General features: G+C 43.3%; 1 long non-coding RNA gene across 1 annotated transcript; it reads left to right on the top strand.

Annotated features, from left to right (window-relative positions):
- The first annotated feature begins 6,475 nt into the window (after positions 1–6,475).
- On the top strand, positions 6,476–16,830 carry LOC132248368 (uncharacterized). The gene is made up of 4 exons (XR_009459548.1): positions 6,476–6,583; positions 9,326–9,417; positions 11,552–11,655; positions 15,280–16,830. It is a non-coding gene; the product is annotated as an uncharacterized LOC132248368 (long non-coding RNA).
- Positions 16,831–22,737: the final 5,907 nt, after the last annotated feature.

The raw sequence follows: 22,737 nt of genomic DNA, 5'->3' as shown, positions 1-22,737 counted from the left end.
AGACCACCAACATATATAGGCAGAAGACCACCAACATATACATAGGCAGCAATTGCCTATCAACCGGGTGGCAACAAACACCCACCCACCTGATACTCATATGATAGGTAGTTATTAAGCCACTATATTAATGAAAAATTCTGTGGTGGAATGGAAAGGGAAAAGGAAAGGAGGGAAGGATTCACCCTCGCTGCTTGATTTTTGAGACTGGGATGGGCCTACCTGCGATCGTGAATCGATGGAGAGAGATCAGGCAGGTGCGAGTGACAAAGATTTTGTGGTGACTGTGACCATGAACAGGGGAAAATCCCAGACAGTCAGGACTGCCCAATGAGAGTCTGGGGACTGGGGAGCAGGGGTGGCTTACATGCGCCTCCTGCATTAGGAAAGACATTCTAGGGGGTAAATTGGTATTTGACTCCCTCTACTGACATCTGTGGGGAATGACACACAGGGGCTTAACGCGCTTGGAACTGTTCATGCAAGCATGGATGCTATGTCATGCAAACAGAACTGCACTGCACCAAAAAAAAGCTGCATTTAAATTCTGCAGTGGTCTACATTAAATCCTGTGTCATGTACACACGGCCTAAGTTCTTGAGGGCAGAAGCTATCTTTTGTTCTGTGTTTGTACAGTGCCTAGCACATTGGGGTTCTGGTCTGTGATTAGCACTTCTAGGCACTACAACACTACCAATAATATTAAAATAAATACATGAATAAATACCTGTACCTTGTCTCTACTGGGATTTAACACTGAGAATCTCTCTCCAGATATACAAACACATTTTTTGCAGTGAAGGTGTACCTCAGTGTGTGTGTGAGAGAGAAAAAAAATCCAGCACAATAGGAAGGGTTTCTCTCACTGTAGCCATGGCAATCAATGTTTGTTTTTGAAAAAATAGGGGGAAATTGGGCAATGATTATGCCTGATTTAAAAAAAAAAATACAAACAGTTTCTGTTCAGTTCTTGACTACACAAGCTTGATTAGTTTTTGATAGCAATTTACTTCATTTTCTTGTTAGCTTGTTCATACAGTTAAAGTTGTTGGGCTGGATTTTCTACCAAATTGCAATTTATTTAATTTACAATATAGCTGTGAACTAGTTTTTTGGGAAAAAAACTCATTTTGTATTTTTAAGCATTTCAGATGGAACCACTGACCAGAAGTACTGAGTATGTGGGTGCCTGAATGCCCTGGCCCAACTCGGGAAGAGGGCTGCCACCTGAAACGCATAAAACTTTCCACATGTTCATCACTTTTGCGCACCTCCATCTCCCCCGCCTCAGGTAAAAATAAAAGTCAGTGCCTATGCCACTGACATTTTTCCAACACCTGAGCTGATTTCTTTAAATTGTTGCATCAACTTTTAATTCAGACTATTAGTGAAATGATTGTCTACAATATTTCTGTATTATTTCTCATAATGAATTTGATGAGTTTATTGAGCCAAAGTAGACAAAAAGTATTTTAAAAGCACTAAATAGTTGAAGGTCTATAATTGGTTAACAGAGTTAACAATGTCATGAAATAGATAAAAAAAAGTGTCACTATCCTGCTACTGTGTTTTGCCTCTTGACTGATCACCTAAAGAGATGGGATGCCAGAGAAGCTGACTCTGCATAATAAATTAAGAAACCTTGTCACCTTGACAATGGGAAATTAATCCAGATTAAGACAGGTTGAACATTTAAAGTGGAATAGCTATTTCTGATAAACTTTGTGTGTGGATTCTCTTATTCTGAATTAGGGCAATCCATTTTGGACTGGATTAAATTCGGCATGCTTTTTCCAGAATAAAAGCATGCCCACAAGGAGTTAAACAGGAATAGCTGATCATAGAAGCCTATTCTGGAATAATTTTGCATGGAGATTAGGACTGGGGTGATTTACTTAAATTTGGAACTGTTTGATTTTTAAGAACTTGCTCATTCCTCATTCCTTAGTTGAGCTTTGGCTTTTCAAAACCATAAAAGCAGGGTTGTAGCAAATCTCAAAGAATGGGAGTTGGGGCTTAGATCAACGTTTCTGGTTTGGTGTGCCTTGAATATTAACCCCAGGGGCAGAGCTATCACTGGTGTTAACTGTCATAGCACCAACCAGCTGAGGATCTGCCCCAAAATCTTTAATAAAGAAATAAAGCTCACTTATTTCAGATGGAGTTAAGTAGCCAAGTGACATTGTTATTAATACACTTTTGTTAAGTTTGTCATTTAAGCTATATTTAAAAGCAACCTTTTAAAATGATGCTTGAGCAACAGAGTCAACAGCAATGTGAGCTGCTCCCTGGCTTGATTAGATTTTTCTCCCTTTACCTTGATGAAACCATGTCTTATTAGCATTCCAAAATGAGCAAGCGCCGTCAGTGTAAGTGGATTTTAATACAATTGTTTTTGAGAAAATGTCAAACTTCATTGGGTATTTTTCTCCTTCCACCCTCCTGCTTCTATAATGGCAGAGTTCAGCAAAGAACTGTGCCAGATTAATGAGCAAGGGACAGAGGGAATTTTGAAGTCAAGGTAGAAGAGACTGGGCTAAATTCTCTGTTCAGTAACACCACTGTAAATGTGTAGTTATCTGGGTGAAGTCAGTGGGTTTGAGTGCTTCTTTGTTGGCTAGCCTAGCATATTAATAATAACTGGACTATATTTGCCTGTGCGTGTATGTGTGCATGCACCTGGACCTTGTAGGTAATGGGACTCTCAAAGATGATCATTCAGAAGTCAGGGAAGTTTGCACTCTGGAATAAAAAAAAATGCAGGCAGACAAAGTATATTTGCTTAAATTAAATTAAATATTAACATCCCTGGTGCTCATGTTGTGCCATAAATGTAATATGTGTGCTGTTAATGAACCGCAATTTATTTACATCTCAAACAAAGAGGATCCTCACTGCCCTAAAGTAGTTAAATTACCCTCTTCCTGGTGAAATTTATTGCCATTTAAACATGCCAAAAGGCCATTCTGCCAGTCATTACAATAATCTATCATTTCTGCAACTGTTGGTATCCTGTTCTGTGGTCAAATTCAATCTGAGAAGGGTCAACAAAATTTTTCCACCAAATGCTTCCCTCTTGACTGTCATCAATTTACTTTTGTCAACAAAAAGGGCATTACTACCGAATGAAATAGAAGATCCTCTTAAGACCTCTGGCAAACAGTGTGAGCTTCTCTGACATACAGCATTTCTTCTTCTTGCGTGTGTGTGTGTGTGTGTGTGTGTGTGTGTGTGTGTGTGTTATACTGTGTGCACGCCAGGGCCATGACTATGTTGAATGCATGAGCAGAAATTCTGCAACATGTGTATCTCCCTATACTCCAACAGATAACCACCACAGATAATTGTAATTAATACTATGAATAACCTATTTTTTCTCATTTTTCTGGAAGTATATAATTTAAGGATATATCTTTCTTAAGGAATTTAAGATTGCTTCCTGACTTAATTAGTGACTTCAGCTTTTCTCCATTCTACCTTCCAACTTTATTTAATACACACACACACTTGCTTAATCATATCAGAGCTACTAAACTTATATAATGACATCTTGATCATCTAGTAATGATACAGACCTAGCAAGAGACACACATGGCAGGATGACAGCTCTGAGGCTTAGAAAATCTATCTGACAGTGTCTAAAGGTGCACTCTGATACTCAGTGATAGTTTTGCTACCATATGTCAGAGTCACTGCCATTTCAGCTAGATGTGAGGGAAGCAATATGGCAGAGCAGGTCACCTACCTATATCTTGAACTTGGCACAGATACAATTAACCAACAGTGATGGACATACCCAAGGGTTAAACTCTCTTACCTGTTTATCAGGTAAGGTCATATTTTAACTTACATTATTGGCATTTCTTTAGCTTAAAAAGTTTGATGGCTCTGCTAATAGATCTACAAAGAAAGATCTACAAAGTTTACTTAGTTATAAGAGCTGGGTAGTCCTAGAGTAAATTGAAACCACAGCTAAATTTGGCTAGGTGGTTAAGAATTCAAAGGATAATACAGCACAATGAAAAACAGATCCATTTGGGAGTGAGGAAATTAGAGCAAGAGAGAGGGAATATATGCTGTCAGGAATCCAATTACCAATAATTATTTATGTTACTACTACTACTAGTAGAAAGGTAGTGGAAACACAAGTCGGAATAGAAATAGTAAAAGATGATGATAGTGATGATAGGACCAATCAGGACTGGTGCTTTTCTGTGGAGAGCTAAGCAACAACTGAGTTAAGATAATACAGGGCGTGTCTACATGAGACACTAATTGTGCAGTAGCAGAATAAGTAGCGTGTCACAGCACCAACACAGTAGCATGTCACAGCACAGTAGTGTGTAGTGTGTCACAGCACCAACAGTTCTAATATGCTCTTGCCCAGTATTATTGGGCTACTAAAAAGCCTCACCAAAAAGGCATTCACTGGCACTACTACACAGTAAGTCTGGTTACTGTACATTCATTTGGTACTTGATTATATAAGTACTAAATAAAAAAAACAGTAAACACTGAGCGGTAGTGTCTCATGTAGACACTCACACAGAGTGCCTGATGGCAAGCAGGGAAAAGGAATATAACAACAACAGGGGACCAGGAGTATGTAGACTCTTCTATGTGTAAAGTTTCCACTTATCCTTTTTATGTAGTTGAACTATTAACAGGTATTCTGCTTAGGCAGTTTATCAAAGGCATCATGGAGAGGTGATCCGTGAATAGAAGAGCAAGGCAATGGCTTTGTGAATTGCTTTTAGGAGAACACACTGGTAGCTTAGAAGAAGCCCTGAAGCTATTTATTATAAGACAAGTGGAAAACCAGGCAATAGAGGATGTCCTGATATTGGAAATAGCTGCTGCTTAAGTGGGAGATGCAGGGTCTCTCTTACACCCTCCCCCACTGTAGCTGCTGCTCACCTGGCCCCACAGTTGGCAATGGTAAATTTGACAACAGGACAAGCACCAGCTATAGTGGGAAAGGAGGGGAGGAGAAGGGTCCCTACATCTGGTGGCTTCTTCATTAATTCCCTAGCTTCTGGGTGCACTGATATTTGGCCCTACAGCAGTGGCTATTCCCAATAACAGGACACTGACTCCTACACCGACATCCTGTGTTTAGAGCCTTGAGCCCCACTGCTACTGGCCCCATGCTTTGTTCTCACCCTGAGTACCTCCAACTACCATTGCCAGCAGCAATGGGCAATATTGGATTCAGCATCAAGAAATGTGCAGACTCACCTGGAGGCCTCCATTCTGGGGCCTCCTCTAAGATGGTACCCAGAGCTCATGCACTGCTCACCACTCCTAGCTATGCTACTGGATAAGAGTGTGAATGAGTAGAGAGTAGTAAAACAGTGAAGGACCTTGAGGCTAATGAATATTTGTAGCATTCACCAATTTCAGGCAATGATGCTAGGCAAACTTTTGCAAGATTCTAGTGTTGCTCACTCTAACTCACAGTTACCATCAGATTTTTGGTGGAACCAATTCATTTTCATGTCATTCTCAGTGACATGCTGTTTATCCATAGAAGTAGTGTGCATACTGGCAGTTTCCTTGTACTGCCTCCTTTAGCCAATTATCCTTTGGAGGAACAACTTGCAGGTGGCAGTGGAAAAGTCAACTCCTTGTTTATCCCATCTGTGGCCTGGCTGGTGAGACTGCCATAGTGTCTTAGTGTCAACTGTGATGCCCACACCTGTCATGATGGAGCTGGAGAGAAAGTACTGATCCATTTCTGGTAGGTCTTGCAGTGGTAATGACTCACTAACCTCAGCTGGATTCAAACTGAGACCTAGGGTCAGTGAATTCTACATTTCCTTATTCTTCAAACCAACACAAATTATACTTGCAGGTAGAGCATAATGCGGCAAACTGCATGGCCTACCACTTTATTTCTGTATGCAGTTTGAAGGAGATGGATTTTGGCTTATGAAGCCCTACATAATTTAGGGTATGACCTCTCTTGAGATCAATTACATCACATAAGACATTCAAACCAGCCCCTGCATTAATCCCAAAGTTCTGAGGGAAATATAAGAAGGGTGAACAATGCCAAGGCATTTTTTGTGAAGGATCTTAATTTATGAAAACTGCTTTCCTTTTGGTCCACCAGAGACAGAATTTGTTGACTTTTCTTTTAGGCTTCTTCCAGGAAAGCTGACTCAGTGGGAGCAGTGCTGTTTATAAGAAAATCTCTGTTTGGTTGAGCTTGGGAGGATTCAGGTTTTGAACACTGTTAGCAACTCACATATCTGGTTAGTTAAATTTTGTATATGAACCAACCTCCAGATAGGCACATTCTAAATAATAATATAAAATGGAATAAAATAAATATCTGCTTCCTGGAGCCTTTAGTTCCCACAGGAACTCTCTTTTAACTATATCACAAGAAGTTAAAAAAACACTGTGGCAGGGCATTATTTGTGCTTGCCACTTTAAGGGCCAGAAGGCAGCAGCTGGCAGGTGCCTGATGAGGGCAGCCATTTTAGATTCAGGGCTGCCCATATAAACAGGGCAGTTCTGATGATGGGAGTCAGGTAACAATATTGCCTGGTTGGAGAGTTGCTGGTATCATCTGGAGGTAAGGGAGGAGCTGTAGGAGATGGATAGGAGGTTCCTGGTCCTGGGTATGATCAAAAACTGCACCCTGCTGGGAGCGGGTGGCTTGGTGGGGCTCTCCCTGGTGCGGGAGCTCCCAGGAAATGCCAGGCCAGTTATCACCTGTACTTGCCTAGGAAAGGTGGGTTGGGGTGCCTTAATCCCTAGCCCCCACAACTGGGTGGGTGACCCCTTTGTGTGGAGGGCTGGAGAATGGACCCTTGAAGAGTGAGAAAAGGGCCATAGACTCAGGCCTGTCTGAACTCCCCCTGACTGGCCCATGCTGGGGCCAGGACTGGAAGGGTTGAAGGGCTGGGGGCCTACCATGAAGAACGCCCAAGAGCTGAGGGCCTGGTGTCCTGACTGGCCTGGAGGTGGGCCAGGGCTAGAGAGCTGAAGGTCCCAGTGGGGGGGATTGCACCCAAAGGGGGTTCAGTTCAGGGAGCTATGTTGCCTGGTATGATGGTGGAAGAGTCTGCCTGAAGGGAGGAATCCAGGTGGGGTTCAATAGTAGGGCTCTGGGGCCCAGTGTGGGGGCCAATGACAAGGAGAACATCTAGATGCCATCTGCGAGGCTTGGGCTGCAGTGTAGGCAGGGAAAGGAGCCGCAGATAGTGGCCCCTGGCATCGGGGCAGAAAACGGGCAACCTCCTGCTTATTAACATCTATTTGACTAATTAACAACAAGGCATTGTGGGTGAGAATGTGGGCTGTTAGCCCAGTAACAGGTGGGTGGGCCACAGAGATTGGCCCTGGGCAGGCCCCCTGTTACAAGCCCCTTTATAGCAACATACTAGCATGCAGCTTTCTGGAGCACTGTCTCCAAGTTACCAAGTACTAACAGTTTGTTTTGAGAAACAGGAAGCATCTGAGGTGAGACAGAGAGGTGTTAAACTTTATTGAACATAAAATACATGGCCCGACTGAAATAAATCTGAGACTTCTAAAACTGGCTAAAGGGTCTTCAGAATTCTGTTTTTTATGATTTTTAATTGCTTGGAATATGCATGTAACTTTTGCTGTATTGTAAAGAAAATGAGAGCTGCTCCCCTGTTTAAATATGATGTAGGTGAGGACAACATGACTTTCTTTATTTGTCTAATGGCAATGGCAGGAATATGACCTGGCATACAAAGCAACACTCAAGTAAGAATCAAAGAAACTTGGAGCCCCATGACCTACTGACAGCTCTGCAAGCCAGGACTTCAGAACGCTAACAGCTACTTTAGTGTGTGGGAAAAACCCACCCATATACTGTACAACTCTGGATGCAGACAGAAGTTACATTTGTTGTGTAATTGGCCCCCCTGAAAGCTCTCTACAGCTATGCCATGACACGCATGCATTGCTGCAGAGGACTTTAAAAGTGGCTGACCATGTGATAAATTAACCCTCTTCAAATGAGAGATCAGAAGAAGGTGCTCCACTTTGGAGCACCTTAGGGAATTCCTGTTCCCTAGGGTCAATCTGTTGTGTAATTGGGGCTGGGCTGATGTAGCCTAGCTCTGCCCCCAGTGCTGTCTGCAGGAAGGGAGGGGAAATGAACTGTGGGTGGGGTTTGCCTGGCCTGAGTTGAAGTGGGGAGGGGTGCATTGGAGTCCCTATGACTGTGCTCCCTGCCAGCCTTCCTCCCTCCAGCTCAGGCTGGGCAAACCCCAGCCCGCAGCTTGCTTCCCCTCCTTTCTCCCCCTTCCCTTCCTGAAGACCACACCGGAACTCGGAAGGAAGGGTAAGACTAGGTGAGAGAGGCTGTAGGCAGGCTCTTCCACTCAATAAGCTCCAAAGTGGAGCTAAACCGCCTGTCCCACCATCCCAACAGGCAAACATCTGTTGGGTCAGGGGGGAGGGGGCACTCCAACTCAGCACTTTATGTAGAGGCCTGAGCATCTGTCAGTGCTCTCTAATCTTTTCAGTCATCTTTGTTTGGATTGTCCAACTGACTGTTTCTGTTCTCCCATTACTACTGTTTCATCAATCTCCTTGCTCCAATTCTCAGTCCTGAATGGAAAATAACTTTGTTGGAAGCCGAGCTATTTCTAGGTTAATTCTCTGGCAAGTGACTTTATACTATATCTTTGTGGCTGAGTCCCTGAAGGCTGAATTAAAGTTAAAGCAGGAAATTAAAAAAAAATAAAAAATCAATGGATGTTGAGTGTGAGCTTCAGGAATTACCTCTCCATCAAAAAAGTGAACTCCTTTATATGCTTGGCTTTACCTTTGAGCATAAGAAGGTGTTAGATGCTTTGAAGGACTTTTGTACATGGACAAACTTAAAACAAGAGCACACTTATATAAGAAGCTATTTGCTTTGCTGGTGTGTGTGTGTGTGTGTGTGTGTGTGTGTGTATTTTTTTTTTTTTTTCAGTTCTTCCCTTTTTCCATTGTTGAAGGTGTTTGTCTTTGAATATGAGTTCTGTTCCTCACACAAGCCAGGCTTTGCTTTGCTTTGCTTCTCAAACCTTCAGTGAGATCATAATTATGTGTTTATGACATCAGCCTTTATCCATGGAAACAAATGGAATCTTAGAAGTTGGTATTAAAATAGACAGTGCTGGATCAGGCAAGAGGGAAAGATGGGCTTGGGGGACAGGAAACTTACAAAAACAAATATCTAGGATAACTGGCAAGAAAGTCAAAAGAAAATGATACAACCCACATGAGAGTTAACTGTCTGATCCAAAGCCTATTGAAGTCAATGATGAAAATCCTATTTACTCTCTTTCAGTGAGCTTCAGATCAGGTCTTGAATGGATTAATTTTTAACATACGGTGCTTGAACATTTTCTTTATGATGACCAGCTGTCCTAGGTTAGAAAGGTGAGTCAGCACATACTCTATTTTGTCTCTGACTTCTTTGTGTCTTCTATAGGACAGTTTTCAAACTGGGATAGTTGTTCTGGATGTAACTCCATTTTTTCATACATTGGGAAGATAAAAGCAAATAGGAGAAGGAGAAAGGACACTGAATCTGTCATAGAGACAGTGACAGCCCTGTCAGTTTTGCTTCACAGAGGGAAGCATTCATTTAATATTTTCAGTGCTACCTGCACATAAAATAACTGTTAAAGATGAACTACAAGTAAGCCTTGTTGTTCACTATTTCTATGGTTAAAAACTAGGAAAAAACCACAGCTCTGCCAAAACAAAAAACACATTGGCCATAATTCTAGTTTTTAACCAAAGAGAAAATCTTGGTGTGTGCGTGAGTGAATATCTGTGATTTTTATATCCAGTGATTTGTCACAGAAAATCTGATAAACCTACTTTAAATATATACAACTACTTACTACGTTTAATAACTTGAAATTATAAAAACACTGGGCACATCTACACATGCATTAAAGCTCCTTAGTTAATGTGCATTAAATCTAGTACCTCCATTGTGTGGTAAGAAAATGCACATTAGCCTGTCTTAATGCATATTAAGTAAAGAGCATGGGGTGCCTATGCATGATTACAGAGGCTGCTCCGATACACTTTAATTACAGAACATCAATTGATTAATTGAGTCTTCTGGAGCATGGTAATTATCCCAGCAACCTCCCCTATCTAGTGTATCAGTGTCCCTGCACTTCAAAATGGTGGTGAGGGTGCTTGAACTAAAGCTCGTTGAATGAGCTTTAGTTCAAGTGCTCCCACCACCATTTTGAAACATGGGGATGCTGATATCTGAGATGCCGCAGAGCTTTAACTAGATTCTCTTGGAGCTGGTCTAATTAAAGCATCCCCCCCCCCCCCCCCCACAACCCTGGAGCATGTGTAAAAGTGCCCTGTGGTTTCTAAGTGGTGCTTAATGTGCATTGGCTAAATAGCATTTTTTCAGTGATGCTTTAATGTGCATTAAAATATGCTAATGCACAGTAAACTGCATGTGTAGATGTACTCATAGTGGGCTAAACCTGTAATGTCTCATGGAGTTCTTGGAGGGATAAAACACCACAGTTTTCATGAGAATGCCCTAGATGCCATGACTCTTGTCTCTGAAGTAATGACTGTGACAAACATACAGCCTCAGTGATGAGACACAAAACACCTCCTGTTATCAAAAACATGAATATGAGATTTGTCTACCACTTCTCAATGGCAAGCCCTGCTGTGACAGTTCATGGGTATATAAAATTATTGCTCAAGTTGTTATGACAAGTAACATTAAACCCTCACAAATCAGGTCTCACTCCTCGGGTTCCTTAATAACTCACTATGTGGCAACAGTTCTTGCAATGACTTTTTTTTTTTTTTTTCTCCACTATGCAAAGCTGAAGGCAACATCATTAGAGAAAATTAGGGGAGTGTTTGGCATGAAAATTGTATTATATGATTATTTTCTTCATTACGTGGACACACAGTGGTTGTTATGGTCTACAGTCGTATTGTCTTGTGATGTCATCCCCAGCAGATTTCATCAGCAAACAGAAGTGGGCTGGATTGGCACTTTAATAGCCTTCTGAGAAACTCCAGATGACCGATTTACCCCTGCTATGTCAATATGAAACCTTGCTTATAATTTAGTAAAGCATTTGGGGCACATTATTGCAGGAAGCACCGCCTTGTGGATGAGCTATACAAACCAGGTTCCCAAGCCTTGTGATTTATTAAAAACAGTATTTTTAACCAGGTTAAAATGGTATTTTTAACCAGGTTAGGGTTACCCTATAAATGACTACATTCTACTGTCCAATGAACTAACTTTTTAGTTAACATTATACTCTGTACTGTGACAGTGCAAATATTATCATATAAATACAAAGTCTCATGAAGTAATTGATCAACATGCTGTCCTTCTCTATTGGCTTTCCATTTCTTGTACTGTATTGTTGTGTAAAACAGTTGCTGTACTTCAGTCTACAGTGGCTTTTTTTTATTATTATTATTATTATTATTATTATTATTATTTTTTTTTTTTTAAATTCTTGTCTGCTTCTCTACTTCTCCTTCCCCACTTGCTCTGCAGCAACGCTTCTTTTACCTAAGCTAAAGATCCCTGTGAAGCCCCAAAATACTGTGGGGTCTGCTCATCAAAAGGCTAAAGATTGGGACATGCTGAGTTTGAAACACGTAAGACAATCAGCTTGTACAGGCTGACTTATATTTTAATATTTAGTTTGGCTCAAATAAAAGACTTTTTTTCCCATGCTGATTCTGTTCTGACTGCATTCTGATTTGGCTGGTGTTACCTGTCAGCTCTATCTTCCTGAGGGAGGCCTGGTACTCAGTTTGCTGGACTTACAACGGGCTTTTTCTATTCACACACTCACTTTTCTCCCCCTCCCCCCAATCTCATCTAAACAGAACTAAGCTGAAGAAAAGTTTTAGGCATCTCGGGCTATACATTTTCCCCAGTCCCACTATAGGAGACCTATTTAAACTTGGTTGACTAAAACTCATTTGCTGGGTTAGGGAGTGCTGAGGCAAAGAGACTGAGAAGGAAAAGTATACCCAGTTACTACTGATTTGAGTAGTTCCTTAAAATTAAAATATATTCAGATACTATAAAAATTTATTGCTCTGTCAGGGACCATAGTTCTGTTTCTCTTGGCTGCACAAGTGAGTTGTCCCCTATGCCAGCTCCAGCTCAGTTTGGTTTTGTGTTTTGTAGGAGATGGGGGCTGCTGCAGTTGCTACACAGCACCACCAGACCAACTAATAGTTCATCCAGTCAAGAATCCTGTCAAAAATAATTATTTTCATTACATCTTACAAATTAAAATGCAATTAATTTTTAAATCTAATGTTAAGTCACCTAAGCATTTAAAATTTTAGACATTTTTAAAGTGCTCCTTTCTACTCTAATTCATGTACATTTTGACAGCCCTGTGAGTAACATTATAATTAGGTTTGTATGACATACCTACCCATTTAAGGCTAGAGAGACAAACCTTTTGCCTTCCATAGGCTGTGGAGTGATTCAGACCTCCTTCATATCCAAGTCGCACAATAATCATATCACTACAGCATGTAGTATGTTAGTACCCAGTAGGCATGTCTACATGTGAAATTAATGCAGCTAAATAAACTCAATACAGTTTACACTGGAGTTTATTGCTCCTATGCACTGCCTTTGGATTTGCACCTGGGACCATGGCACACTGAGACAGAGCACAGCAGCCCCTACTGGCAAGGGGCCTGGGGAGCCAGCCTGCCAGTTTGGGGTTGCTCCTACCCAGTGCAACATGCTGCAGAGGGGCTGACTGGGGCATGATGGTGCTTCAGTGCAAGGCTAGCCAGCAGGAAGCCACCATACTGAAGCACACCCTCACACCCTAGCCAGCCCTGTCAGCATCTACATATGCATAACAACAAAGTAAATAACTCCACCATAGGACAATATGCGTGTTTGGCAGTGCTATCTTACAGTGGAGCTAATTAGTTTACTTCATCCTAATAGCACCATGTGTAGATGGTGACATTTTACTGCAGAGCTAATTAGTCAGCTCCACAGTAAACACCTCATGTAGATGTGCCTAGTTGGTCTCTAAGCTGCAAAGAGACTGAGTCAGAGGGGGTATGGGCAACATTTGAACAATGGTAAAGGGTTCATCACAGCATCCAGCCCATTGGAACCCTGACCACAAGTGTTGTTATAAGTTTCCCAGGATGACTGGTGGAAGTCCTCCTGTCCAAAGGTTATGAACACTCCAATAATTGCCTTAAATCTGTTCAAAAGATTATAGTAAGATCTGAAAAAGTCATGCTAAGCTGAGGCTTGTTCACAACAAGTAAAAATCCAAAACCCTGATGCTGCAAGCTATCTATTGTTTCTGAAGAAACCATGAGATATCCCATCAGTATATCTGCTATCCATAGGAATTTCAGGCTGGCTCCTAAGGTTACTCCCTACCTTATGTTTTTCCTGATTACCAATCAGTTTCTTGATGTTCCAAACCAGATAACCCCTTGTCAATAGAAAAGACAATGATTTACACTATTAAGAATGCTTTGAAGAAACTGATCTGAGGATATAAAAATCTGTAAAAAAGCAGCAATGTCTGTGTGTTCTTCAAGAGGAGAACTCTCTCTCACACCACCCGCTATTCTTCTCGGGACGCTGGAAGAAACAGATCATCTCCCTTCAAGGATTGTGTTAAGAACTTTACCTGTCAGAAAACAACCTGAGTGCCTTGGACTGGTGAGATCCCAGCTCTCTCTCTCTCTCTCTCTCTCTATCTAGGTATAAATTTCCGAACCTGAACTGTATTAGTTAAGCCTGAGCTAAGTTTCCCGAAATACTTAGTAAAACCAGGGTAATACTTTAATTGTTTGTGTTTGTTTTTCCTTGGCATGTCTATTAATATTAGTACCATTATATGTTTCATGTACTTAGCAATAAATAACTTTTATAGTCAAACTGGTAGTAACTGGGTATATTTTTCCTTCTCTACTTCTCCTTCCCCACTTGCTCTGCAGCAGCGCTTCTTTTACCTAAGCTAAAGATCCCTGTGAAGCCCCAAAATACTGTGGGGTTTGCTCATCAAAAGGCTAAAGATTGGGACATGCTGAGTTTGAAACACATAAGGCAATCAGCTTGTACAGGCTGATTGACCCAGTTTGACTCAGACTTGCCCTAATGAACTGAATGCTGGCCCATGAGGGTGTCATCTGGACACCCCGCCGGATTCAGAGGGATTCTGTTTACCTGTGTGCTTGTGTCTGACTGCAGTGTATTGTTGCTCTTATTAACTGATTCTTGGCATATGAGGGTGTCAGCCTGTCCATGCTGATCAACCCGGCCGGGTCAGGCGTGTCACGTTAATCTGTGTGTGTTTGTGTGTATGACTGATTTGGTGACTGGAGGAACCCTGCCCCACTGAAACTGAGTTCTGCAAGATAGCTCCATTGGGGGTGAGGACTTGCAGAAGGAAGATACACAGCTCCGTATAGAAACACAAGTAACACAAGCAGCATATTGATAGAATTATCAAGACCCTATAAACGTATCCCTAATAAATGAGCGCGCCCCAAAATGATGGGAAAATCTCGTAACACTGGATAAGGATGAATGAGTTATGATCTGTGTATCCTAATCTCCACAAGGCTACTGATTTATTTTATTTTTGGATTGCAGCAGCATAGTGACATGGTGGGCTGCCTGGGGCATAAGGGAAGTGATGACTACTGGTTGCTGCTGCAATGCCAGCATGATCATGATTGTGCAGTTGCCAGCAATCTCTCTTTTTTTTTTTTTTAAGCTCCCCTTGCCTGCCACCAAGTTAGTGCCCAGGGTCACCTTGCCCTAGTTATGCTGGATTGGCTGAGGGCTCATGCCTAATTAGTGAAAGACTCTTCCTTCTCCCCTCCCCTTCTTCCTTCTTTTTTCTAGATGTTACCAGCTGGTTGGTGGTTATTATTGTTCACTCTCTTTTCTTTAACTCAGTGGTTTTCAACCTGGGGTCTGCAGACCCCTTGGGGTCCACAGACTACATCTAAGGAGTCCACAAAAGACAACTATGATAAATCAAAAGTATGTGAATACCCACACTTATAATTCAAAGGGGTCTGTACCTCCATTCCAAATTTCCAAGGGGTCTGCACCTCCATTCAATTTTTTTAGGCATCTGAAAATGAAAAAAGGTTGAAAACCACTGCTCTAACTCATTTGCTAGTTCATAAGGTGCCACCCCATTTTGCCTGCAGCCTGACTTCAGTTTAACCTGGCTAATTATCTCTCTTTTATCTTTCTAGGAATTCCTGTCATCTTGAGTTCCATTCTGCCAGCCCCAAGGCTCTACAGAATCCATTTAGAGGTAGACTGTAACTGCTGAATTATGGTAATACCAACTCTGTGTTATACAGGGAACATGGTCTTGTTGTGGTTACTTAGCTGCTGCCACATCATCTCCCCTGCTGACCATGTTCTTGCAGACCACCTCTCCTATATGCCTGTATACAGCTCCTAATTGAATAAATAAATACCCCACAGTGGAGTGATGCCAGAGATGTGGAATTGAAGAGGTCATGAAACAGCTGATCTAGAGTACTTGACAGAAAAAAGCAGTCCCTAAACCAATGAAAGTAATGAGTAAGCTGAAGAAGTGAAAAGTTAAGACATGTTTCAAGTTAAATGCAGCAGTTTTGAACAGAGCTCTGTGAAAAGTGAAATTTTGGGGGGGTAATGTTGGACCAGTTCTTTAAGAAAACAATCTTGAAAGTGTTTATTTTATAACTCTGAGATCTTCCAAGGGAATGTATACAGTAAAGCTCTGCAAAAGAACAGTGGTGAATGGAGTTGATTCTCTACATGCAGGGAGGGCTTCCAAGAATGGCCCTACCTAACTAAAAAGCTAGATCTACAAACAGACACTGGGGGCTTTTCCCAAAGGGGAGCAGTGCTTGAGGCTGGTGGCTAATTTGCCGTTAGGATCTACATGGCCTTGCAGTTACTTGCCTTTCACTGTCACCTGATTATATCTGTGGCTATTATAAAACTTATTTCAGACTGAAAGGTATTTTGATGAAGTTACATTCCCTCTCCCCCTCTTACATCAATTACTGGAATTGTGCCGAAGAGACTGAGAGATGCATGGAAATAGAAGTCCATTGTGCTTTTGCATGTCATTAAATACATTAAAGTGGTATTAATCATTTATACACATCATTACTTTTGTGCGCACAAACTTCCCACAGAGTTTAGTTCCTAGGTAAACTAATGTAAGGCAATCAGAAGAAGTTCCACCAAAATGCTATAAAAATGTTAGAATGCACTGCAAGCTCCTCAGGGTGCAGGACCTTCTTTATCCATCTGTACAGAATTCTGGTGGATATTTATAGGGTACCATCCCTAAAATCATGGGACAACATTTTAACTTTACAATCTGCCCTAAGCAAGGGGCACTAGCAAGTAGGGCTGTGCGAAGCTTCGGGTGCTGATTTGATTCGGAGGAGATTTGGCCTGATTTGGCAGGCAAATCTCTGAATGCGAATTGAATCAGAAGACCAATAAAAAGATCTGAATTGATTTGAAGCTCTCTGAATTGATTCAGAAAAGATTTAGAGAGTTTCAAAGATTCAGACAGAACCCACTTGCTGCCACAAGGAGCTGGACCCGAACTCCGTGCTGGTAAGTAGGAGGGAGGGGGGAACTGGAGGAGGTGGAGGGGACCATGGGGGGACCCCTGCCAGGCACAATGCCTGCAATCCCAGCCCCCCAAGCACCTCCCTGCCCCTTGCCTGCTCTCCCACCCTCCCATGGCTGCCCTGCCTGGCCCCAGCTCATGACTTTATTTTATTTTTTTAAAAAAGCTCCACTCACCAGCTGCTGTCGGGGGGGGGGGGGGGGAGAGTGCAATCCCTGCTGCCCTCCACTGCCCTGTGCTGTGTGTGGGGGCTCTGCCACTAGCCCCTATCCCCCACCTGCTCTCTTAGCCCCCCCCGCAATGGCTGCCCTGCCCGGCCCCAGCTGCCAGTTCTTTAAAAAAGAAAAGTCCTTCCTTCACTGGTTGCTGTAGCATCTGTTGGGACTTCTGGGGGTTCATGGCAGAGCCTCCCATTCAGTGCGGGCAGTGGGGGACAGCAGAGTTGGCCCCACCTGCCTGGCAGAAGCCAGTGAGTTTGGGGATTTTTTTTTTTTAAAGAGCCAGGAGCTGGGGCTGGGAGAGTAGGTGGGGGCCATGGGGCTTGTGGCAGAGCCCCTTATGAAGCCTGGGGCAGTGGGGATTGCCCCCCGGCCTGGCAGCAGCTGGTGAGTGGTGGCTTTTTTTTTTTAAAGCTGGGAGCTGGGGCTGGGAGAGCAGGTGGGGGATGGGGGCTTGTGACAGAGCCCCCCACACAGCACAGGGCAGTGGGGGGCAGTGGGGATCACCCCCCAACCTGGCAGCATCTGGTGAGTGCCAGGCTTTTATTTTTAAAGAGCCAGGAGCTGGGGCTGGATAGGACAGCCATTGATGGGGATGGGAGAGTGGGCAGGGGATGAGGCCTGTCCAATTTGGGGATTTGGCTGATTCAGTGGTGGCCAAATCTCTGAATAAGATTCAGTTGAATCAGTTTGGGACAGTGATTCAACTCACTGAATTGAATCACTGTCCCTCAAATTGGCCGAATCCAAAGTGAATACTAGCTGCTTTGCACAGGCCTGCTAGAAAGTCTCTCCATTCACTGTAGAGGGTTGTTGATTTGGATTGCTTGCCTGGAGGAAGTTACTTAACTTTTAGGTGTCGTGATGCCTGAGTAAAGGAACCTACTGCACCAGTTTGGATCTAGTCCTTTGTCTCCTTGAAAACTTAGCAGTTGATTAATAATATTTAATTATTTGGAAAATACTCTTCAATTTCTTGAGTGAAATTTCTCCATATCTACCTTACCCTGAAGACTTAAGTGGTGTATAGACCTTGTTTTTGATGTCTGTATGAGACACTGCACCCCAGCTAAGTTGTGAATTGAATGACAGTGGAACAAATGATTCACTGTTTATACTGCAAGTTTTGTAACTAACATCTGTGGCTCAATTAGCTACAATTTATTTGACTGTGACTTATTTCACTGAATTAACTAATCATCTCAGGTTGCTATATGTGAAATTTGCACTGTGTGGGTTATTTTTCATAAGTCACCCAATACAGATATAATAAAAATATCACATAATTTACATATCTAAGCCACACCACGCAAACTGTGATTGTTGTAATCAACTATACAATTCAGTATGTGATTTTGACAAATATTTAAACTAAAATACACTTTGCATTTAGCATTTAACCTAGTAAAACATCATGTGGTTTCATCCATTCTGACAATGTTTATTATGTTTGGTAACAATATCTTCTGATTAAATATGCTTGGAGACTATACTTCCCATGCTGTATCCATTTCCTTTTTTTAAGATTTCCTCCTTTTTAAAATTGCCAAAGATGTAACCATTGAAATCAGTGCGGAAAAACACAAAGTGCTTTAGATGATACAATTAGGTTGCAGTCAATGTCCTGATGACTTGTCTTTGTATAAAGAACAAAGCAGCTGCATAGTTTCCTACCCAGACACTGCAAAAATAGGCAGGTGGGTTTCACATTTAAGTATCATAGTAAGCATACAAAATACTCAATAACAAGTCTCCTTATGTCTGTCTAGTTTTACATATTTTTATAAAATATCTGGCCAAATTAACACTGGGATTTGAAATACACAATTATAAATAGGACTTGAGCAACTGCAGTATTTGGCACAATTACAGCAAGTCCTATTTGTAAGTGTGTCCAATAGTGACATCTCAACAACCTGAACTAGTTGGTTTTTTGAATGCAGGGAATGGGTAAGGAAGGATTTTTGTGGACTATTACAGTTTCATTGTGTTCTAACACTGTCATCTTGCTGGCATTCCATTGTGTTTCAGGGATGTATTGCAAGTGGAAGGTACGGGAGAAAAACGATGTAGTCAGCATATTGTTCCATTAGTCACATGGCTTTTGGATTAATTCCATTTGAGATGAGAAAAGGTGGAAGAGGAAATTCAAAGTCAGTTTTCTTCAGTGCATTTGCACGCGTGCACACACACACTCATGCATGCATGCATGTACCAACTCTGAGCACCATTTATGGACTTTAGGAGATCACCATAAAAAAGCATTTGGTAATAAATGACATCCAATAAGCAGCGGTGCTCTCAGCATTTTGCTATGCAGAGAGGGCTGTACCTTCTGAGCAAAGCAGCATGCTGCCCTCAACAGAAAACCCTGTTTATCACTTGGAGGTGCAATAAAAATAACAAATGTCCAGAGTAAACCTAATTCACTGTCCTACTTAGTATTTGAAATACATAAATATGTCAAGCAAAAGACCTCTAATAGATCCTTTTATTCTGGTAATAGTGTACATATAATTTTCCTCTCATTAGTACAAAAACTACCTAGGGAACTATTGGCCCATCCTTCATCCATTTAATCTGCATTAGTTTACTTTTACCTTGTGTTTAATCTGCTTTCCCTCAAGGTATTTTGAATAAATCAATAGGAATACATGATTGTTTAATGATTTTTAGAAGAGCTCCCTTCGACCATAGCTGCATGATTTAGAATGACTAATTCCACTTTTTACAATTGATCCTGCCTGGTGTGGACCATCCATTTCTGCCACACTGGGTGAAAGGAAACTAGAGCAGGCTGCTTAATAATCAGGGAGATAATAAGGGAGATCTTAGAGTGATTAATTCAGGATTTTTTTTTAGAATATTCTTTGGCATCATATTTTCTTGCTCTCAGAAAGCACACTCTTTCCACTCAGGGGCCATACAAACACAAATTATAACTGACATTCTGTGAGAGCCTAGCATGAAGGGGAAGGTTGTTTCGTTATGAAGTAGAGCATTCCCCCCATTTTAGACTTTAGCTGTAGATGTCTGGGATTGGAGTCCTTGCATATCTAATTATGTGCCTGGAGCTCCCTGACAACTTCGATGGAGAGAGAAACGTAGGGAGGTGACAAACTATTCAAACCAAATGTTGCTAATTCTTGATGGCAGGCTCCAGATTCCTAGTTCTCCCCATCCTACAACTTGCTTAGTTCATCCAGGTACCAGACAGGCTCCATGAGTTTCGTGGATGACCTTGACTTTCTGCTTTCCAGGTTCATAAAGGGTCTCTGGGACATTTGTCCCAGCTGCCAGCGGGAAGGCTCAGGATTGAGAGTGGTTGGGGGTAAAAAGATAAGAAAGGTTTATTGACTTAACAAACACACAACTACATGTAATATAACAAAACAATAAAAATTTTTAAATGTTCTTTAAAAAAAAAAAGCCCCAGGCAGTGGGGGCAGCAGGGATCACCCCCCTGCCTGGCAGGAACCAGTGAGCCCGGGGCTTTTTTTTTTTCTTTCCACTGCTCCAGTGACTCATCCTAAAAAGCACCCAGTACAGAGTGTGGAAAACTTTCCCAGCTTTTTTGGTAGGTCTGCTCCAGAACCAGCCATCTCAGGCTGAGAAATATCCCAGGTTTTCTGCCTCTGAAGCATTTAGTATTTTCTATAATTTTGCTGTGGGAAAATTCCATGGAGCTAGAGAGAACATTGTTCCAGCCCCTTGACAAATCCTTTTCTAAGGTGTCCATGAATGGGGTGTAGATGCCACATCATCCAACCCACATGAACACACTGATATTCTGAAAGAAGTGGTTTTTTAATCATAGGTGGAGGGAGAAAATGTTGTGGCGGGGGTGATGAGAGTGCATGCGCATGTGTGCCTCCTCCCCCACAGGAAAGTCTGCAGGGGAAGGGGCAGGGGGAGGGGAATGGGCCTCGGGGGCAGGAAGTAGGGCTGGGGCTGGGACAGGGAAGGGATTGGGAGGGAGAAGAGCAGAACTGGGATCAGGGCTGGGGCCTGCTGTGCCCATCTGGCTGGCCCTTGTCCTACTCCTGGGTTTGTTGCCCAGCACTGGAAGGTCCCATGAACTGCCACCTCTCAGCCCTGGACTGCCTGTGGGGACCTGGAGCCAGAGGCCAGAGCGGGGCCAGCCTCAGCTGCACTGCCAGGCCAGAGCCCCAGGGACCCCAATGCCCACCCTGAGTAATGTCTGGGAAGAGCTCAGCACAGCCCAGTGGCTACTCCAGAGGCCTGGAATGGGGCAGCCAAGGAGGGGACATGTGCCCTGCCGATTGTTGCATGGGGCAAGGGTGGGCTGCAGGTGTGGGCTGGGTTCTGTCTCTGCTCTGTGCCTTTGTGCCTCACTGGCACTGCTTGGCTCCCTGGTGCTGCACCCCTGGACAAGCCGCTGGACTCTGACTGCCCCATGACCTGGCCCAGCCCCAGCCTGATTCACTGTGAATAGGGCCCTTGCCGGTCTGGGTTGTGGGGTAATTGGAGCCTGGTGGCTTGTCCAGGGGTATAGGTGGGTGGCTACTGCCACTGCGCACACTGTAAGGAGCCAAGGGGGAGGGGGGGAAGTTCCTTTGCTTTGGCTCCACTGCACTGTGCCCCTGTATGAGCCACTGAGCTATGATTGTTCCATGATCCAGCCTGGCCAGGGCCCCATTCACAGTGAATGGGGCCCTGGCCAGGCCAGGTCATGGGACAATCGGAGCCTGGTGGCTCATCCAGAGCTGGCGTGGTGCTGGGGAGCCAAGGGTGGGGGGTGGACGGGGGCGCTCAGCCTCTGCTCTCTGAATCTGTCTTGCTGCTGCCACTGCTTTGAAAGTGGTGCAGCAGAGAGTCATGTGTGTCCTACCTGGGTGGGCCAGGCAGCGAGGCACATGGCACCACGCTGTGCTACTTTCAAAGCAGCAGCACAATGACAGTGAGAAGCAGAGGCAGGGAGCAGAGGCTGAGCCCAGCTTGCAGCTGTGGCCTGCCCTTGACCCATGCAAAGATCGGATGGGGGGGGCATGTGCCCCCCTCCTGGCTCTCCAGTGCTGCACCAGCTCTGGATGAGCCGTTGGGGTCCAACTGTCTAATGATCCAGCCCAGCCGGGGCCTCATTCACTGTGAATGGGGCCCTGGCCAGGCCAGGTTGTGAGATAATCCCCACAGTGCAGGAGGGAGCTGGGCAGGGATGAATGATTTGCCTGGCACCTACCCCACTTTGTCCTGCACTGTGGAGTTCTCAATCTGCCCCCACCTCCACCCTCAACCCCAGGCAGTCATAAAGCAAGATTGAAAAAAATGTACCTGCCTGCGGCTGGGCCATCTGTGATCACGCAGGGTATCTGACTGTGCCTGCTCCTCCCCCTTTGCTGCAGCAGCCTGTGGCTGGGCTGCCCTACAGCCATACCTGCTGCCCTGTGTTGTGGTGGGGGGCTGATCCTGGTTAGCCCTCCCCCCCCCCCCCCCCCACTGCCTATGCTTTTAATACTGTCCAGTCTCCATGTGTTTGTGTGAACTTCCTGACATATATAATGCTTACTGGTCCAAACCAATCCCTCTTACTCCAACACATGCACAGAAATCTTGCTATAAAATCTTTTCCCCTCCAAGTTTTCTTTAGAAAAATTAGAACTCCTGTGAAAAATACAATAAAACTAACATATTCTTCCACCTGACAAAGACTGGCTTTGTCTAGGCCCAAGATCTATGAATCCCCCTCATAAATATCCATGACACTCTTTCTACATATTTTAATGTAACTGGGTCTATTCTTCACTCTAATACTGTTGCTTATCAGGTTGATAAAGAGCATTGTCAATAGCTTTCCCTATCATAATTTTGTTGGGCCTGATTCTTGATTT

The sequence above is a fragment of the Alligator mississippiensis genome, chromosome 2 (assembly GCF_030867095.1).
Source record: "Alligator mississippiensis isolate rAllMis1 chromosome 2, rAllMis1, whole genome shotgun sequence".
NCBI classification, from domain to species: Eukaryota; Metazoa; Chordata; order Crocodylia; family Alligatoridae; genus Alligator; species Alligator mississippiensis.
This window is presented reverse-complemented; position numbering and strand designations above follow the sequence as displayed.